General features: G+C 44.1%; 1 protein-coding gene across 5 annotated transcripts in view; it reads left to right on the top strand.

Moving 5' to 3' along the window:
- Window positions 1-1,361: 1,361 nt before the first annotated feature.
- TANC1 (tetratricopeptide repeat, ankyrin repeat and coiled-coil containing 1) overlaps window positions 1,362-21,164 on the top strand; it is a 252,319-nt gene continuing 232,516 nt past the window's right edge. For all 5 annotated transcript variants that reach the window (XM_010802057.4, XM_010802056.4, XM_010802058.4 and 2 more), the window contains exon 1: window positions 1,362-1,481. The gene's annotated coding sequence lies outside the window, so the exon portion shown is untranslated. The remainder of the gene's footprint in view (window positions 1,482-21,164) is intronic.

Raw genomic sequence — 21,164 nt, 5'->3', positions numbered from 1 at the left:
AGTAATAATCAGAACTTTGAAACTGTGGGTGAAAAATCCAGCAAATTTCAGTCATCTTTTATTTATGTAAGGAGATTGTGTGGCATCTTACTTCCTGTCCCTTTTCACAGGAACTTTAAACATGGACGCTTCTCTCCCGGGGTATCTTTATATTGGGAAGCTCTGCGTGAGGTTGAAGTTTTTATGGGGGAACTTGTTTAAAAGACAGTTGTCTTTAAAGGCGTATTTGGCTCAGCAAGGTTAGGGGTTGCCAATAAATCCATTTATAGCAACTTCTGTATTCCCTGCTCTAAGACACATGATTGGGGTGACCCGTGTATGATTCCCGCAGGCCATGCAAGGCAGCGACGGTCCTAAGTAGATCGCTCTTAGACCAAGGCTGGTCTAACGGGCTTCGGGTGTGGAGTGGGTTGCGCCCTGCGGGCTGAATTGCCTGCCTGGGAACCCAGGGTTCCCGAATCCATAAGCCCTACCCCAGCTTTCACTCTACTGTGGAATGACAAAACATTTTGGGAACTCGGGAACTTAATTTACTGCTGCTGACGGAAACAATAATAGCATCTTTGTGTATTTCCTGCCTCCATACCTCCCTCCTCCCACGATACAAGCATGACGTTAGCACTCCATGTGTGTGTGCACAAAACACAGGGCCACCCGTGTGTGTGTGTGTGTGTGTGTGTGTGTGTGTGTCTGTGTGCGTGCGTGCAGACAACACAGGACCAGCCCGGAGCGGTGGGAGGAGGCTGCGGGGACACGGCCCCGGGGACGTCCGAGGCAATCACCGGTCCCTGAACTTAATTCGAGTTCGGGAAAGAAAAAGACACAGCAGGCGAGATGCCCTTTACACCTCCCATCTGCTTTAGCTCATTCTTGCCCTAGAAAGTGAGTGTGTGTAGTTAAGTGAGGCAGAGAAAATTTAAGAAAGCCACACAAGTCACCCTAAAGGATCCACCAAAACTTCAGCTTGCTTAATTGCTCCCAGATGTCCTCCTCGGCTGTTTTCAACAAGCAGCAAGGAGGGAAGGCCAGGCCACTTCACTGATTTTTAGAGGTTGAAGAAAAAAAATGCAATCACACATTTTGATCCAATCCTGGAAGGGCCCAAACGCAGCCGCAGGGACTAGGCCCCCTGAGCGAAGCTAGAGTCCCTGCAGAAAGTTCGCGCGCCGCGTCCCACTGGTTCCGGGAGCAGCCGCAGCCCGGGGCGGGAAGGGACGCGGGAGGCGCGGCCCGGCGGGCGCGCGAGAGGAAGGTGCCTTCGGGAACACGCCCAAGGGCGGGGATTCGCGCTGCCAATGAGGCCCCGGTGTGCGAGGCTGGGGGACGGGCCGGAGCGCAGCCTTAGCAGTGGCTGCTGCAGGAGCAGCGGCCGCCTTGGGAGCCGGAGGAGAGGCAGCTGCGGAGCGCTGAGCTGGCCGCGCCCCGAGGCCCGGCCCTGGGGGTGGGTAACAGCGCCGAGGAGCTGGAAACTTTCCCGGCAGGTAACTCCCGCCGCCCTGGCGCCGCCGCCGGCCTCCGCGAGTCCCTAGCCGCGCCAGCTGCTGCAGTGCAGAGGGGAGCAGGGGTCTGGGGAGAGGAGAGGGCGATGGGGAGAGTGGAAAGGCATGTGGGAAAGTTTCTGGAGCTTCCCTGCCCCCCTTCGTTGGGCACACCCGGGAGCTTTCCGGAGATAGGCACGGACATGTTGTGCGCTCCGGGCCTTGATCCTGGCGGCTCCGGAGGGTCGGTGCCTTCCCTTCGCCTGCCCTCCTCGCCGGACCAATCTGGCCCGGGCAGAGCTGAGGTTCGGGGGCACCGGGATCTTGTGGCCGCACACTTGAGTTTCGGGACCACCCCCGCCTGGCGCGCCTCCGCGCTCCCCTTTCCGCCTCCTCTGTAGCTTTCGGGCTTGGCAAGGGCCTGGGCTGCGCCTGGTACCTGGGGCGGGGGAGGCGGGAGAGAGGCGCGCCTGGCACGGCGGGGTCCAGAGTACCCCCGAAGTGTAGATGAGCGCGGGTCGCGAAGTTGGCGGGTTGAACTTAAGCCTCTGGGGGAGTGTAGTGCCCCACTCTGGGTCGAAAGTATTGTTCGCTTCCGAGAACACTGCGATGAGTATATCCACGTTCTTTTGGGGGTGGGGTGAGGGGGGATGAGCAAGGATTAGACATTGAGGGAGAGTTCGAGATCAGGATTGTGTTCTTGGAGAATGAAGGTGCTCAGTTCTTTTGGGGGACTTATGTCAGGGCGCACGTTCTTTTTGGGAGACTTTGGGGTGCGGGCGCGCTGCTTTGGGGGTGTGAGGGGCTCCCGGCTTTGGCGCGGCAGCTTTCCGGAACGGCTGGCAAGGAAGGAAGCCCCAAGGCATTATGCGCCGTGTTTGCAGACAGAAACGGCTCTGAACCGGCGTTTTCAAAACTTAGTTTACTTATTGTGTAAGGCTCCGGGAGGAAATGCGGCGGTGGTCAGGTAGAATCCCGGCGCCGCGGCCAGGGTTTCAGAGGACAACGGGCTCGGCGACGGTCTTCCCCTCCCAGCCCCCTCCGGCCCACTTCTGACAGCCCCAGATCCCCGTTCCTCGAAGGATGGGACTCGTCTAGGTAGCTCTGTTCCCTGCAGTGGAGTCGGCTCCTGGAGGTTAGGAGGGTACCTTCATCTTGAACTTGACCCCAGGAGCATCGCCGTCTGGGCGAGATACAAGGAAAAAGGAAGCTGAATCTTCCCTGGGGATGGGCCTCGAACTCTGGCAAGGAAAGGAAGAGCTTGGTTTAGAATCTTTGAGGAATGGGCTTAGGACTGCTGAGGTCATTAACTCCAAATGCCAGGCCATCAGACTGTAGAAGTTAATGTGTTTGGAGGGGGTGGGAATGGGAGAAGAAAGGAGACACCTGGTTAGTTGGTGCGGAGTTGGTATTTCTCTGTAGTGGAAATGAAGGGAGTCTGCCTCTCTGCTTTCGCCAGAGCCGCTACTCACTCACTCTCTTTTTTCCTTTCCTGGGTCTTTTTTCCCTTCCCTTATTCTTGCCAGCTTGGCACTCCTGGGGAGAGGCTGGGGGAGGAGAGAAGAAAGCAGTTGGGAACCTTCCCTGGCCAACTTGGAGGTATTTAAGATCTGCTACTAGGAAGATTCCAGGATTTTAACAGCTGCTTCTTGATTGCTGGGAATGAAAGAATTTATGAGCCACTGAGAGCTGTTCATTATAGTGGTAGTCTGAATGTTTTACTCATCTAAGCTACTTAAAGACCTCACAAGGGACCTTCCCTAGGGATGCCAGTTTCTGCAAAATTCGTGTCAGCCAGAATGCTTGGTGGGTGTCAGTGAGAACTCATTGTAAGTATATCTTGGCGGTATTAAGATGAAAAGTATGTGGGAGTAAAGGAAATATGGTATCTGACATCCTCAGGACTTCCTCCTAGGGTTGCTCCTGTTACCTGCCAAGTGAATTCGGTCCAGGCTTCCGGATTGTTGTGATTTGACAATAAGAGGTGGGAAATAGTGTCATCGATTTTAGTGGAGGCAGGAAAGTCCAGAAATAAATTTAAGGTCACTTTTCATGACCCTGTCTTTCAGCTGTGAGTCTGCAAACTTAAGTTTTGCTGGGATGTGGAAGCCATGGTTTTCCTGCTTTTTTGGTTTAGCCACCAGAATGTCTAAATTATCATAATTTATGTCCAGTGTGGAACTAAAACATAACTGATTCATAGTCAGCCTTTTTCTACTTCCCATAACAGCCTGTAGAAAAGAACATTTTGTCTCTTTAACCACACACAATTTATTTGGTGCCATAGTGGGTTTTTGATATTGGGTGATTGAGGGCACAAATTTAAAGACAGTGGAATTTTCTCGATTAAACTGTTCATTTTTAGGCAACATCCCCTTCTGAGTTGCTGATTAATTCTTTATCTCCCAGGAACATTAAAATCAGTATCCCTGGGCTGGTAGAATTGTAATTCATATTATAATGATGCCTGCCGGCATAGCTGGACGTTTGTGTTATGTCGATATTTCCATCAGGCGTTTCTAACCCAGTTGTAAAGGTTTCTGTCTGGGTTGGGTTGCAAGTAGGCTGAGGGTCTCATAGTCAGAGAGATGGCTTTGTTTTTTACCTTTCTGATGAAAAGTTTAACTTGTTACAGGAATAAAGTTTACACAAACAAAATAAAGCAGAATAAATATATGTATTGCTGGGGAGGGATTTGTATTCGCAGGATAGCTTTGTTTTGAACCATCTTTTAAAATGCATATTTCAATAGAGGAAAAACTAGAACCTCTTCCTAACCCCCTACCAGTTTACAGATGTTGTCAGTATACTAGGTTCTTTAGCCTTTCTGGGCCTTAGTTTTCTCATTATCATTCCTAAAATGAGATTATCTTTCAACTATAAAGTTCTGTGACTGTCCAATAGTTGGAGAAATGTAGGTATTCTGGAGCTAGTTCTGTAATATTAAAGTAGTACTTTGGTGTTTATAAAGTGCTTTACTTACATATTATTTTCTTAAACCCTTAGTTAAGTAAACTGAGGCTGGGCAAATTAGATCAGTTTGCTTAATATCATCTGTAAACAGTGGAGGTGAGCTTGAACCTAGGTCTTTTGATTCTTTATATTCCAACCCCCATATCTCTATTTATGAAGTCACAAGTGAATTGGCTAAAACTTGGCAGACAGACTTAAGTTACTATGTGGCATTTTCTCATAATATTTCATTTATGAGTTACTTGGGTTTCAGAACCCCAGGGTTAACATCTATGTTTTGATGTCAGAGATTAAAAACAGTTCAGTAATAATGATAATAGAACATTCTCCCCAAGAGAGTTTCAGAAATTCATATACCTTAAATTAATCATTTGTTTATTTCCAACTTATTTTTTTATTAAGTAGACTTCAGGATCTGGTGTGATTTATAATCCCCATTTGTAACCCAGACAGCATTCTTAAGGAAATCACTTCTCAAATCTGTGCATCTTTTTTAAAATAAGTAATAAATATATCATTTGCTTTTCATCTTGGTATCTCTCAGCTGAATTACAAAGCCTGGATAAATGTCCCATTTTTGGTGAAATTGTTCTTGGGCTCTTTTTACTGCTGTCTGGATTAGTCTGATTTTGCACCACTTGCTGTGCAAAAAAGAAAAAAAATGCTTCTGTTATGCTATTGGTTTAATGGTAAAGAAGTGGTAGGCTGCAAGTGACCCATTTTCATGGACTCTAAATGTTTATACTGTGCCCTGCTTGCCTATTTAAGAGTACTGAGTGCAACTTGACACTCATTTGGAAGCTGGTATGGATTTTCTTTAAAGGGTTCTAAAATAAATTATGTGCTATTATAGACTCTTTTATGTCTGAGCAACTTGTCCTTCTTCAGCTTCTTAAACTTATACTCAGAAGACCATCTTTTCAAAATAACTAAGCAATTAATGAGTACCCGTTGTTGTTCAGTTGCTAAGTTGTGCCCCCACTCTTTGCAGCCCCGTGGACTGCAGCACACCATGCTTCCCTGTCCTTCACTATCTTCTGAAGTTTGCTCAAACTCATGTCCCTTGAGTCAGTGATACTGTGTAACCATCTCATCCCCCTTCTCCTCCTGCCTTCAGTCTTTCCCAGAATCAGGGTCTTTTCTAATGAGTCACATCTTCACATCAGGTGGCCAAAGTATTGGAGCTTCAGCATCAGTCCTTCCAGTGAATATTCAGAGTTGATTTTCTTTAGGATTGACTGGTTTGATCTCCTTGAAGTCCAAGGGACTCTCAAGAGTCTTCTCTAGTATCACAACTCTAAAGCATCAATTCTTTGGTGTTCAGCCTTCGTTATGGTCCAGTGGCCATTCTGACTGGTGTGAGGCGATTGTAGTTTTGATTTGCGTTTCTCTAATAATGAGTGATGTTGAACATCTTTTCAGGTGTTTATTAGCTATCTGTATATGTTCTTTGGATAAGTGTTTGTTAGGTCTTCTGCCTACTTTTTGATTGGGTTGCTTGTTTTTCTGGTATTGAGCTGCATGAGCTGCTTGTATATTTTGGAGATTAATCTGTTTCATTTGCTGTTATTTTCTCCCACTCTGAGGGACCTTTTCCCTGGTGCCTCAGACAATAAAGAATCTGCCTGCAATGCAGGTGATCAGGGTTTGATCCCTGGTTTGGGGATCCCTGCCATTGAGAAGAGAATGGCAACCCACTCCAGTATTTTTGCCTGGGAAATCCCATGGACAGAAGAGCCTGGTGGGCTATAGACCATGGGGTCGCAAAGACACTACTGAGTGACTAACACTTTCATATCCATACATGACTACTGGAAAAACCATAGCTTTGACTGTATGGGCCTTTGGCTGACTGTAAAAAGGCTGCCATTTCCAGGTATGTGTGTAGAGAGAGAGAGTTATGAAGCAGTAATAAAGTTGGGAGAAGAGTTACCAGTGTGCTAGAAGGGGACAAGAGCAGCAAAGCAGAAGAATGGCTTCTGGTTTTTATTATAGGGGAATAGATTTTGAAGGATAGGAGAGGATTTAGATAAAGAAGGCTCTCGAGAAACATCTTGTACAGCATAGAACAGGTTCTGGTTTGGGTTGGGTTTCCCTGTTACTGATGGAAGTAACCCTCCTAGGATAGATGTCCTCTTTAGGGGTTCCCAAAGGTGTGTGTGATCAAGGAGAATATTCTGGAAAGAAGAGTCGCATAGGTAGAAATGTCAAGGACAAGAAAAGCATTGCAAAGGGATGGCATAGTCCCTGGATTTTAGTCCCCACAGATTTCACCACTACCGTGAGGGAATTTATTAGTAGAAATCTTCCAGTCACAACTATATGTAGATGTGAACCCAAGATGTTCAGCTGTATAGCCCAGAGCCACGGTGACTCACCACCCTCCCTTGCATACCCAGAAGAGACTTAATACCTCTGTGAGTTGGGGTTGGATTTGGGGAAGTCTCTAAGCAACACTTGGATGTGATCTTCTCATGCATATATACTCATGCAAAAGTAGGATTGTATATTACACGAACTTTTAAAGAAATTCGAAAAAGATTTGACATACAAAGGTACATATAATGTATTTGCACAGAGTACAGTGTATGCTTATGTGATATGCTCCCTCTGCTCCACCCCTGTTATATCAATACATTCTTTAGCACAGCTTTAATGGCTGTTTTGTAAATTCATTACATACATTATTATAATTTGTTTAACCAAACCATTTTGACATTTAGGTGTTTGGAAAGAAATCTCTTAGGCTATCAGAGCCCTTTGTCTCAGGATGTGATTTACTCATCATTAAATCATAGGACCCAATAAAAAAATAAAGTAAAAAAAAAAGTCAGAGAGCCCAGCACATAGGGATACCTGGCTGCTGGTAGCTTCAGAACCTCACATCATCAAGAAACTGACTCTGAGGAAGTTGGGGGGGCAGTGGGAAGGGACGGACTTGTACGCATTGCTATATTTAAAATGGATAACCAGCAAGGACCTACTGTAGAGTACAGGGAACTCTGCTCAATGTTTTGTGACACCCTGAATGGGAAGGGAGTTTGGGAGAGAGTGGATTCATACGTATGTATGGCTGAGTCACTTTGCTGTCTACCTGAAACTATCACAGCATTATTAATCAGCTATACTCCCAATATAAAATAAAAATATTAAAAAACCCAAAAAAACAAAACTGAATCTTTGTTCTCAGTTCCAATTTGGGAAAACCCTGGAGAGAGCTCAGATTGGCTTGATGCCAGCCAATAGAGAGTTACAGTTGGCAAGTCTCCTTAGGTCCACAAGATGGGACTGTGGGGAGACAAAGTATCCCACACAGAAGGGGGTTATTTTTAATGGAAGAGGGAGTGAATGTGGCTCAGTCGTGTCCGACTCTGTGACCCCATGGACTGTATAGTGCATGGGATTCTCTAGGCCAGAATACTGGAATGGGTAGCCTTTTCTTTCTCGAGGACCCGACCTTGGGATTGAACCCCGGTCTCTCACATTGAGGGAGCTGGGTAAACAAAAAGGGCTTGTTGCCTAATGCAGGATAGGTTTCCAGAAGTGGTATTGCTGGTTATAACTCCATACCAATATGTGGAAGAATATGAACCTTTTTAATGCTTCTGTGATATATACACTGTAGTCTTGAGAGTAGTAGACTTTTCCACATTCTGTGGGTATCTGAATGGCTGCATGCTCAGGCACTTGGGTAATAGGGTATTGAATTACTGCAAAAAAAAAAAAAAAAAAAGAGAGTTGGTCATTATTCCCATGTAACCCATTATACTCCCTTCTGTCTGCCATGCTTTATTCTAAATTACTGGGGATTAGTAACATCAATTATTAATGTTTATTGAGTGCTTGTTGACTCTGAGCTAGATGACTGAATTTAAAAAATTACGTGGGAATGAAACAGTGTTGTTCTTTCTTCATCCATTGTCCTACATACACAAAGCGCTGTGGCAGAGGTAGTCTCTTGCCCATACCACAGCATTCCCCTTCCTGGTCCTCCCTTCCTTCTTGTGGCTTAAACCAGCAACCCTTTATTTGCTTGGAATTCAGAAACTGGAGCTGAGTTCTGCTGGGTGGTTTTTCTGCCTGGGTCTGGGCTCACTCAGGCTCTGGTGGTTGCATGATTCATTGCAGGGGCCATTGCTGTAATAATTTACCATGTTGCTTGATAATATGACCCTGCTTTTGGTTAGTTTTCCATTGCCCATGTGTTTCAGGGTAAGTTGGGTGTATTTTCTGCCCCAGGTAGTGAATCTTGATTAAGCCAAGTCAACTTTAGTAATACCATACCTGTTGCTAGTGACTGGTTAATGAGTAAGGGTGTGACCAACTATATTTCCTACTATACTGGGAGCCCAATATTGTCAGCAAAATAAAACAGGTTGAAAGTCTGAAAATCATAAAGATGTAAGGGGCCTAAGACCATGGTGACTTTTTTTTTTAGCTGCAGAATTAACCAACCCTGAAACCACTGTGACTCAGAACTTCTTATGTGGGGAATTTTTTTTTATTATTGTTTGAAGCAGTGATTCCCCAAGTAGAGTGTGCCAGACCATCCAACATGGGAAGAAATATTAGAAGTTTGTTGAGAAAAAAGCTTTACTAATATTTAACAGATGAGTTGACACTAGTTGGTATATCTGAGAGTCTTCTGTACTTAGGTTATACAAGGTCACCTGAGGGCAGAGGAGGCATTTTACAACCTGCTGGAATTGACAATGGCACTCTCATTCCTATTCTTGCCTTTGGTGAACTCTATCCATGTAGACAGATTTATGGGTTATATCATCTAGTTTTAAGTAAATTGGCTCCTTCAAAATAGGCAAGTGGTTTAAAAAAGATTCTTTCAAAGAAAGTTAAATGATAATGATGTAAATCTAAAATCCATAGGAATAAGAAAATGTCTTATTTGAGATTAGGGAATGACTTTTAAATCAAATTTAATGAGTTGGCACCAACATTGTGTATAGAGGTATATTAACAAATACAAATAAACTTGGGAATACTGTTTGAATCATTCTCATCCTTTAAAGAGTTTTTAATGGATGTTTTATCACGTATGGGTCTCCCTGGTAATTGATAACTCTAGGGCTTCCTTTGTGGCTCAGCTGGTAAAGAATTCACCTGCAGTGCAGGAGACCTGGGTTCAGTCCCTGGGTTGGGAAGGTTCCCTGGAGAAGGGAAAGGCTACTTATCCACTCCAGTATTCTGGCCTGGAGAATTCCATGGACTGTGTAGTGCATAGGGTCGCAAAGAGTCAGACATGACTGAGTGACTTGAAGAAGAAGAAGAAGAAGTGTTTTAATTTCATATAAACTATCGGGGGATATAGGTTTCCTTTTTTTTTTTTTTTTTTTTACTGTTAGGGCTACATGATCAAAAGGTTTTGAGACCACAGTTTAAGTCACTTGTTGTCCCTTATTTTCATGTACTTGTGTTACTTAAAGCCAAAAACACCACAGCTAATGTAAGGACAGGTAAGACCCCTGGTAGTTCCCATCTAGGTTTCAAGATTCTCTGTGATATGATTTGTAACTTTCTTTACCAGACCCAGTTGCCCTCTCTGTTTGTCTGCCACTGCGCCCCTGCTGGGTCCGTTGATAACCTACATCTTTTCAATTTTGCCTCGGAGGACTTGTTCTCCCCTCCTCCTACCACTGAAATTTTCATTGTCCTTAACGGCTTAGTTCAAGTAAATAGTGCTTTCTCATTCACATTTTTCTGATTTCCCCCTTCTGCCTCTAAATGGTTCCTTCTCTTTCACCTCCCTAGCACATTGCTTGTACATTGATTATAATGTTTTTCTCTGTTTGCCTTTTTATTGAAAAGTCATTTGCCTGCTTGCTTTGCCTATGGGTCGTAGGCTTCTTGGTGGTTGGGGTCCGGCTTGCCGTAGTCATTTTACAAAATTGCTTGTTTCCCCTTCTGAGGGAAAGGGAGGCAGGCAGAGAACTCACAGCTGTTAAATCCCCTTCTGTGCTGATTACCGTGGGGAGGGCGTCTTTCCTCCAGCTCCCTGCAACCTTAGGAGGTAGAAAGCGCCATATACCTGTGAGGGATCTGAGAGCAGGGAGCACACACAGTCAAGACAGGAGGATCTGGGATCCAAACCACGGTCACTTTATTTCAAAACTGCCCTCATACATGTTGCCTGCAGTTACATGTTGTCCTTCTTTCACGTGGGAACACTGGCATGAGTGAAAATGGAAAACTCCATGGGATGTTGCTACAAAAATATTCCTGGACTATCCTGGGCAGGTATGGTGCGTTCAAAGGAGTCTGCTCTCCTTGTGCAATAATAGGAAAGGCCTGGAGGATTTTCTGTGTGTAGATCTAAATGCCTATGGACAGTTAGCTGTCTGCAAGTACCCTCAGGCAAAATCATGGGCAATAAAATAAGTCCCTACAATAGGGTCTGGCCTAAGAGTCCCAGTTGAGAGACAAGTGGTGAGGCTCTCTACTCTGCTCAGCTGAATCAAATTGTTTATGCCTATATTCTCTCTGGTGAGGATAATTGAGGGTTGATAGGTTGTCAGCTTTCAAGTTGAACCATGTTAGATATATGCTATCATGATGGAAAACAGGCGTCTCTCCAGGGTTTTGAGGGTCAGATGACGGAATGTATATGAAAGGGTTTTGAATGTTGTAAATTGCCTCCCAGATGCAAAGGAGACATCAGATTTGATTCTTTCCTTGTCGTAGTGACTTCTAACTTAGATTTCTTTGTTAGCCGTTTTTGTTCTCTTTCAAGTGAATTACCAAAGGATTTTTTTTAAGTGTTGGGGTTCTTAAATGGAATAGGATGCAGTTTTTCTAAACAAACAAGCAAACAAAGACCCAAAACCAAACTACAGATATTAGTTCACAGTTTGCTATAAAACTTTTAGCTGTGGAGTAAGTAGAGTTTGTGGTAAAGTGAATTTATCTTGGGATTTAGTTGTTCAGATACCCATAGAATCCACTTACAAGAATGGAACCACTTCTGGTGCATAAAGATGGGGGTCTTTGAGGTGAGTTCCTGGGAATCCTTAAGTACCATCAGTGGTTGAAGAGGTTTGACTTGGGGTTATATTTTGTTTTGTGTTTTGTTTCTGGGAAGCCAGTAACTTATTTTGAGGAGTCATTGCAGAGGATTTAGGGAGGGACCCTTCAAAATATCTCTAGGTAGTTTTGAAAGTGAAACTCAGTGTGGTTTGAAACTTAAGAATTTGAAATCTATTCCAATGAAGATTTACAAGAAAGTGGATGTGAATAACTAAAATTTTGCAGTGGCTATTTTCATATTACAGAGCGTGACATAAATTAAAACATGTTAATTTAACAAGTAAGTTACCAGAGAAGGAACTGGTGATCCACACCAGTATTCTTGCCTGAGAAATCCCATGGGCAGAGGAGCCTGGTGGGCTACAGTCCATAGGGTTGCAAAGAGTCGGACATGACTTAGTGACTAGACCACCACTACCACCATGATAATAACTTTCAGACTCAAAAGACAGAAAAAGTGCTGGTTCCTACGTTGCGAATAGATGCAGTTGTGAATATTTGATTATTCAGGGTTCTTGAAGCACGCATGTGACTTAAGAGAACCTTACCTCAGAGTGGTGTATGTCTATAAGGCAGCACTTCCCAAGGTGGGTTCCACAGAAACTGATTCTCAGAAAGTTAATAGATAGTATGCAGGGAAACAAGGTTTCTGTTTAAGTGGGAAAATCGGGGTTAATCAAAGTAAAACAGGTATTTACAGAACTTTTGACCATCCTTATTTCTAATATTCATTCTCAATCTCCTTGAAGGGAAACAGGATTTAGTATTTCTCAAATGGATTAAATTGTAGAAACATTTGCTAAGCATCTTTTAACCAACAGACAATGTTGGATTGCTTAATTTGCTTAAATTATTTTAAAGCAAATCCAAGACAGTTTATAATTCACCTGATGAACTTTAGTATGCATTTCTAACTAAGGACTTAAGGAGAAAAAATCACCACCTCTTTATCACTTTAAAGAAAATTAACTGATTTCTTACGTTATCTAATTGTTCCCCGAATGTCAACTGTCACCATTTCTCATTTTGGGAATCAGGATTCGGTCGGGGTTTATGTACTGCACTGTGGGTTGTTGCTTTTGTCCCTGTTGCTTTTTTAAATATAGAAAAAGACTATCTGGCCACCTCCTCCCTCCCTCTCCTGACCTTCAGAAGAGAGCTTGTAGGATGTACATGTCTGGACTTGTTTCCTTGTGGTGGTGTTTATCTTGTTCCTCTGTCCCCTATATTTCCTCTAAACTAGAAGTTTTCCTTTAATCTCAAGGCAAGTTTAGATTCAGGTTAAATATTTTTTGCAAGAATATGTCCTAGACTATGCTTATGATTTGAGAATAGGCAATTTAATTTAGAATTCTTAAGTTACTTTTTAAAATATTAAGTATGACTTACAGTTTGTTTGGAAATTTATGAGTATATCAGGGGAGGGATGCAAGTTTGATTTATTCCAGTTGTGGTTGAAAACATGGTGGTATTCTGAGTAGCTGGCCTGGTTAAATGGGTATACGTTTTTAGTGTATCTTAAGATTATAAACCATATGACTCGGGTAAAATGGCTTGAGTGTGAAATGTTGCTGGTGGTGGAATTTTATTCAGAATGACAAGTTATCTGAATTATAATGGTAAAACATGGTTCTATAAAGATTTATTTCTAAACACATTAATTTAGAAATATGCATTAATTCTACCTACACTCGATAAATTTTAACAGTATTTTTCTGATAAATGCTTATGCTAATTTGAAGTATAGCCACAAATCTACATACACCCTCAGGGTGATAATTTTATATGTACATTGTCTTAGAAATTCAGACATGTAAATAAAAATTCATATTATAACTGACTTTGCTAACTTAATTTTATATTTAAGTTTTTTCCCTTGATAGCTTTCCAAGTGCTTGTTTTATGTCTGGGAAAAATTAAAGGAGCTTTGTGTGTATTAATGAAGACTAGTATGGTATATATAAAGTAGCTTTGATGGAGGGATGAAAGCTATTGTTGGCAAATCCCAGCATAGTCTTATGTTTAACCCCTTAGTGGGCAGCAATACTATTTCATATATTACAGTTTGCCTTTTGTGAATAATAAGGTGCCTTGGATAGAGCAGTGCTTTGTAACTAAACAACACAGCTTTTTTTCTCCTCCTTAAAAAAAAAAAACTAATCTGTAGGAGGATGGGGCTTTCCTGGTGGCTCAGTGGTGAAGAATCCGCCTGCAATGCAGGAGACATGGGTTTGATCCCTGGGTGGGGAAGATGCCCTGGAGTAGGAAATGACAATCCACTCCAGTATTCTTGCCTGGAAAAGCCCATGGACAGAGGAGTCTGACGGGCTACAGTCCATGGGGTTGCAGAAGAGTCAGACATGACTTAGCAACTGAAGAACAACAACAAATATATAGGAGATAGTGAAAAAAGCATGATCTTTGAAGCTAGAGGAATCATAGGTGGATTACTGGATTGCTGTCTCTTTGTAAAATGGGATAGTAATTCCTGTATCGTAGGGTTCATGCCAAGACTAAAGGTGAGAACCTATACAAAATAATTAGCACTGTGCTTGGCTAATAGATATGCAGATGACACCAGCCTTATGGCAGAAAGTGAAGAGGAACTAAAAAACCTCTTGATGAAAGTGATAGAGGAGAGTGAAAAACTTGGCTTAAAGCTCAACATTCAGAAAATGAAGATCATGGCATCCGGTCCTATCACTTCGTGGGAAATAGATGGGGAAACAATGGAAACAGTGACAGACTTTATTTTTTTGGGCTCCAAAATCAATGCAGATGGAGATTGCAGCCATGAAATTAAAAGACACTTACTCCTTGGAAGGAAAGTTATGACCAACCTAGATAGCATATTCAAAAGCAGAGACATTACTTTGCCAACAAAGGTCTGTCTAGTCAAGGCTATGGTTTTTCCAGTGGTCATGTATGGATGTGAGAGTTGGACTGTGAAGAAAGCTGAGCGCCGAAGAATTGATGCTTTTGAACTGTGGTGTTGGAGAAGAGTCTTGAGAGTCCCTTGGACTGCAAGGAGATCCAACCAGTCCATTCTAAAGGAGATCGGTCCTGGGTGTTCTTTGGAAGGAATAACGCTAAAGCTGAAACTCCAGTACTTTGGCCACCTCATGCAAAGAGTTGACTCATTGGAAAAGACTCTGATGCTGGGAGCAGGAGGAGAAGGGGATGACAGAGGATGAGATGGCTGGATGGCATCACCGACTCGATGGACGTGAGTTTGACCTCCGGGAGTTGGTGATGGACGGGGAGGCCTGGCGTGCTGCGATTCATGGGGTCGCAAAGAGTTGGATGTGACCGAGCGACTGAATTTGCCTAATAGGTGCCCAAAACAGGTCCTTTTCTTCCTTCTACTCTTAACTCTATTTTTAAATTCAACTTCTGGAGCAGTAAATGAATGAAAATTTTCATTTGTTCTGAGTGTTTTAGAAATTGCTAATTTTAAAATGCTTGTTATAGAAGTCCAGATAAGAATTTGATTTCTTTTTTTAATTTTTATTTTTAATTGGAGGATAATTGCTTTACCCTATTGCCTTAGTTTCTGCCATACATCAACACGGACTAGCCATAGGTATACAAGAACTTGATTTCAAGATAACTTTTACGTGTGGTTTGTCAGTCACTTATATTAAAACAACTAGACAGATGTCTATATGAAATGTTTTGAACAAACAAGTGAGACATTTTTAGATGGTAATATATAAAGGAGAAGGAACCAGAGAATAAAACGGATATTCTATTATTGCCATGAGGTTATTGCTAACAAACCGCCTGGTTTTAATGAAAGTCAGTATGTTAAAAAGTCCATTTATTTACTAAGTCTGTGAGACCGTGAGCTACTTCAAAGACTTTCAGTTGAGTTTTGGTGGAGTGCGGTTTACAATAATAAACTTTATTTTATTTAGATGGTGTAAGTCTGCAGTGCCACTCTCCAGTCATAGGTGTGTGTTTATGAACAGGATTGTTGCTAACTAAGAGTACAGGCTTCCTGCAGAGGAGAGGCATCAATGCTACTCCAATGGGCCCCGGATCCTCCTCAGTGGGGAGGACTCTCTTTACTGGCTTGTGCCCTATTAATGACTCACGGAAAGGGAGAATTAATATATCCATGGTGCTAGTGATAAAGAGCCTGCCTGCCAGTGCAGGAGACTTAAAAGAAGCAGGTTTGATCCCTGGGTTGGGAAGATCCCTTGGAAGAGGGCATGGCAACCCACTGCAGTTTTCTTGCCTGGAAAATCCCATGGACAGAGAAGCCTGGTGGGCTACACAGTCCATGGGGTTGCAAAGAGTCAGACACGAATGAGCGACTTAGCATGCATGCACACATGTTTTGAACAGCAGAAGTCCAGGAACAGTTTGGAGGCTACTTAAGTAGGCATATATTGGTGAAGAAAGACATGTTTTCTTTTACCCAGCTGTTTGTAAGTCCTGGGGCATTTGGCTTTGCTACTGGCTTGTGCAAAGAAAGGTCTCAGGAAGATGGAGTCTCTTGCTGCTCCCTGCCCAGGTACTACGGTACCTATTTCCTGTGAATGACCTAGATTCCTTAAGGGTGCTCAAGTCCAGCTGCACTGGAGTATTTTTACACTTTTTTTTTTTTCTACCATGAAGTCACAGTTTGTTTATCTCTTCCTTTCTGTAATGTTCTGTTTAAGCAAGAAGGACTCTTTAGACTGTCCTGCTTAGCAGCAGCGGCAGCTTTTCCTACCAAAGTCAAGCCAGGAGGACTCAAAAGGGCATGATTTCCCCCTCCCATCATGGAAAGAGTGAAGAGACACCATTTCTAGAGGGCTAGTGATTGAGTTCTAAGCTGATGGGATTTATAGACATTTGACCCTGACATGGCTTCTTTTTTTGCTTTCTTAACAGCAGTCTTAGCTGGCTCAACTGAATATAATATCCTTAAAGAGTTCTAGAAGTAAAAATTTACCATGAAGGTGCTAACTGTTTGACAAATTAGAAACTTTCCACTTGTCAAAGGTGGAAGCCTTGCATTAATTTCCCCAAGAGTATTTATTGAGGGCTGTCATTGTGCCCTTCTGAGTTTGAGGCCCAGCTCTGTGTCTCAGTCTGAGGAGATAAGTCTTGCAGAGTACAAGTGTGTGCAGCAGGAGAGAAGAGGAAGAAGGAAGGAAGGAGGAGGGGGAGGCAGGAGAGGTGGAGCTGGTAGCTGGCGTGGGGGTGGGGCTTCAGAGAGGAGATGGAAGATACCTAGCACTTGGCCAGGTGGGAGAGAGGGTGAGGGGCTTTCTCTGACAAGAGCACGCTCAGCAGAGGCTGGGAGGCATGAAAATGCAAGTCGTGTTTGGGGTGCTGTTACTAGAACAGATGGTGCCTGGCATTTGGGTGCAGTGGCAGGGAGGGGGAGAGCCAGATTGCAAAAGGCCTTGCTTGCCAGGCTAAGAAGTATGGACTTGATCCTGTAAAGCAAGTGATAGCTGTCAAAGGTTTTAAAGCAGGGAGATGATGTAATCAGAGCGCACGTTGGAGGAAAGCTTTGGCGGCTGTGATGTGAAGGGGAGGATGACGTGGGGACAGATGGATGGCAGGTTCGCTGCGATGAGGCTTTTGAAGTAGGTCAGGTGAGAGCTGATGTTTGAGGCCTGAGTTAGTGGGAGGAAGAGAATGAAAGTCAGTTGAACTCCTTTTATCGTGGATTTAGGGTGCATTAGCTCCTATCACGTTCGCAGAAACTTTGCAGAGTGCTGTTGTTCTTATCCTCGTTTTGCAGAGAAGGAAATGGGCTCAGCCAAGCTTTGAACGCAAGTTGCCAGTCCTGTGTTACCAGGCTTTTATTTTTATTTATTTATGTAATTGTTTGTTTATTTTTGGCTGTGCTGGGTCTTCGATGCTGCTCCGGCTTTGCTCTAGTTGTGGCGAGGGAGGGTTACTCTCTAGTTGCAGTGCGTGGGCTTCTTGTTGCAGTGGCTTCATTGCGGAGCACATGGTCTAGGATGTGTGGGATCAGTAGTTTGTGGCAAATAGGCTGAGTAGTTGCAGCTCCTGGGTTCTAGAGTGCAAGCTCAATAGTTGTGGTGCATGGGCTTAGTTGCTCCGGGGCATGTGGGATCTTCCTGGACCAGAGATCAAACCCTCATCTCCTGCATTGGCAGTCAGATTCTTTACCACTGAGCCACTTGGGAAGACCTCAACAGGCTTTCAGAACAGAGGGATGAAAACACCAAAAAGTGTGTATGGGAAGATGAGTTTTGCAGTGGAGTAGATGCTACTTCCAGAAAAGAAAAGGGATACATGGCAGCAGACTGAAGGCAGAGAGCAAGGCTGCTTCCAGGCTGGGCAGCAAGCGAGGGATGGTGAGTGTTATCAGGAAACGAAAACTCTCGGGACAGGAAGGGCAGTTCGAGGCCCCTTTGGGATACGCAGCTGGGAATGCTCGGTGGGCAGGAGGAAATAGGGTTTCTCAAGCGGCATCCCCACTTCCCTGTGGAAACTCCTTCACGTCCTCTGGATGGGCTTGGAGTAGAACTTCCATAGGAGGGGATGGATAACAGCCCTTGCTCCTGTAGCCTCTAGTTCCAGAGCAGAATTGTGGTGCATGCAGGAATCACCTGGGCTCTTACTCTGCTTGCACATTTCCAGGCCTGCCTGAAGGTGGTGTTTCAGTTGGTATGGAGTGGGGTTTGGCAGCTATGCTTCTATCAGAATCTTGGGGTGAGTGAGGAAGGGTGCAACCAGATCCTGCTTTTGAGGGTGTTTGACTCTGAATGGCCTAACCTGGCCTTTCATTTTACTTCTGTTATGAAGCTTTTGAGAGCTCCTTGAACAACATGGCTTTGATCTCTGGTGAAAAGGAACACCTAGGAGAATTGCTTGTTTTTTTTTTTAGGAATTTACTATGTACATTCATATTTAGTTCTGCCAAGGATGCTTTTTAGTTATTTGGATTCACACACAAAAGTAGCAAGCCCTCAAAATTAGGTTTGTTTTTTTTTTTGGCCTTTTAAACGGACCTTTGGCAAGAAGTTTCTAGTGAAATTAGATTCTGACTATTTTTCTTGTTTATGAAAAAGAGGTTGGAGGAGGGAACCTGGGATGTGGAGAGTGAGGAATAATATCATAGGGCTCTTGGTTTGCCTGGGAGTGGCCTAGGTTGTCACAGATGAAAAAGTCGCCCAGTGGGGATCTGATGTACAGCTTGGTGACTACCATTAATGATGCTGTATTATAGACTTGATCATTAACAATGCTGTATTATAGATTTGATCATTAATGATGCTGTATTATAGATCTCAAAGTTGTTGAGAAAGTTGGTCTTAAAATGTTATCACCACAGAGACACAAGTGGTAATATTGTAAGTGATGGAGGTATGAACCAACCTTACAGTGGTAGTTGTTTTGCACTGTGTATCTGTGTCAAATCACCATGTCATACGCCTTAAACTTACACATATGTCAACAACATCTCAGTAAATCCCGGGAAAAAAGACACTGAAAAGGACTCAACTCTTTGAAGTCTAGGTTTTAAGCCCAGTCAGCCTACTGGTTATTACACCATTTGCTTTGTTATTAGTCTTGAACCCAGCCTAGATTCTTCTCCCCTTCCTCTCTGTCAGTTGGGTCTTTTTTCTTCTATTGAGATAGAATTGACATGTAACATTAGTTTCAGGCTTGTAATGTAATGATCCAGCATTTGTAGATACTGTGAAATGACCACCACAGTAAGTCTCGTTAACATCCATCACCACACATGGCTACAATTTTTTCCCCTTGAAATGAGAACTTCTAAGCTCTATTCTCTTGGTAACTTTAAAGTATACAATACAATATCATTGGGATTTCCCTGTTGATCCAGTGGTGAAGACTCTGTGCTTCTAATTTAGGGGATGTGGGTGTGATTCCTGGTTGGGGAACTAAGATCCACATGCCTCGAGGCATGACCAAACCAGAACAAAAAATAAGCCCCCACCCAGCTGGTAGAGAATCCGCCTGCAATGTGGGAGACCTGGGTTTAATCCCTGGGTGGAAGATCCCCTGAAGAAGGGAAAGGCTACCCACTCCAGTATTTTGGCCTGGAGAATTCCATGGACTGTATAGCGACTTTTACCAAACAGTACAGTATCATTAACTAGTCACCATGATGTACGTGACATACCCAGGAACTCTTATTTCATAACTAGAAGTTTTACCTTTTGACCGCCTTCACCCACTTCACCCTCCACCCCTGCCACCCCACCCCAGCCAGGTCTTTTGTTGGTACAGGAGACTTTGAAGCCAGTTCAGGTCACAGCTTAGCCCCTCCGCATCACTGTGACCCTGGGAGGTTTACCCAGCCTTCTTGAGCTGGTTTTCTGTGATTTGGAATGCTTTTGAAGGCTGTTTTGGGAGTTGAGTGACATAACACTGCACCTAAACCCACCCACACTCCCTGGTCACGGCAGGGAGGGCGGGGCCTGGAGCCGCGCTTCACTCTGCACACCTCCAGTGCCTCCTCACTGCACTGGGCGGGTGTTCAGGGCTCACCGCTCAGTGCCTGTCTTCACAGCCCTTATCCCACTTTTTTTCTCCAGAGTTGGGAGGCTTTCTTGTCTCCATGGCCCGTAATAGGGGAGAAAGGGTTTTTCGGGTTTTGTTTTCAGCCTGTGTATCTTTTCTGTTGGTATCCTGTTACTCTTGGGCTAGGTTTTGCTTCTTTGTCTCCTCCAGTGAACAGGTATGGGTTCATTGACTGCTGCTGATTGGTTCACAGTTCTTCTGTGTGGGAGGGAGGAGCCGCAGCCTCTGGTTTTCCCACCTTTGCTAAATGCCATTTACTACTTCCTGTGTTAATTATGGGGCTTCCCAGCTGCCTTTCCTTGGTCTCCATCCTGTGGAGGGAACGGGAGGGGTCCGCCTGCCCTGCGGTTCGTTAGTTCAGTCACTGGAGACAGGCCAGTGAGCCCTCACTTGGTGCCAGCTCTGTGCTAAGTGCTTCTTAAATTACCTACTTGCATTCTCTTTAAGCCCCTAAGGAAGTAGGTATTATTCCTAGGCCCAGTTTGTGGATGAGTTGGGGGGGTGCCTGTGCCCAGCCCTGGGTCTCAGAGAAGGTCCACAGACCCGGGTACCAACTTCTGCAATGCTGCCCTTCTGTCCTACCTCTCGCCCTTAGTGGGGGTAGTTATCTGCCAGAGCAGAAGCAGTGAAATTTAAAATCCTTTAGGAGTGCAGGTGCAAATGTCCGTTTCAGTGAGTGGCCTGGGTACTGTAGAAGGTGCAGAGTTAGGGGGCTGGGAGGGAAACTTGGGACGAAACTAGCTGTGCGTGATCACAGGGGGGGCAAGGAGTTAGTGGGGTTGCAAAGAGTCGGACACTACTGAGCGACACACACACACACACACACACACACACACACACACAACCCCCGCGCCCACCTTCTTACCTCTGCTTGTTCTCATTTTGAATGGCTCCTGAAAGACTCTGCCTTCCAGTGTGCTAATTAAGTGCATATTTGTGGATGCTATAGACAAGATTTACTTCTCATAACCTTTTTGTTCTTTCCCATTTTAGTCCTACATTACAGATTGCTTTTGGCTGACTTTTTTTGGGGAGGAGGACTACAGTGCCCTTAGGTTATCCACAGTGTTAATGAACACATCTTACCTTTCAGGACTCTTTGTTTCACCTCCTCACTTAACTCCCAGCATCCAGATATGTAGAAGAAAA

Source organism: Bos taurus, chromosome 2, assembly GCF_002263795.3.
Source record: "Bos taurus isolate L1 Dominette 01449 registration number 42190680 breed Hereford chromosome 2, ARS-UCD2.0, whole genome shotgun sequence".
In the NCBI taxonomy this organism is placed as follows: Eukaryota; Metazoa; Chordata; class Mammalia; order Artiodactyla; family Bovidae; genus Bos; species Bos taurus.
The sequence above is the reverse complement of the archived record's forward strand: the minus strand, read 5'-3'. Positions and strand labels throughout refer to the sequence as shown.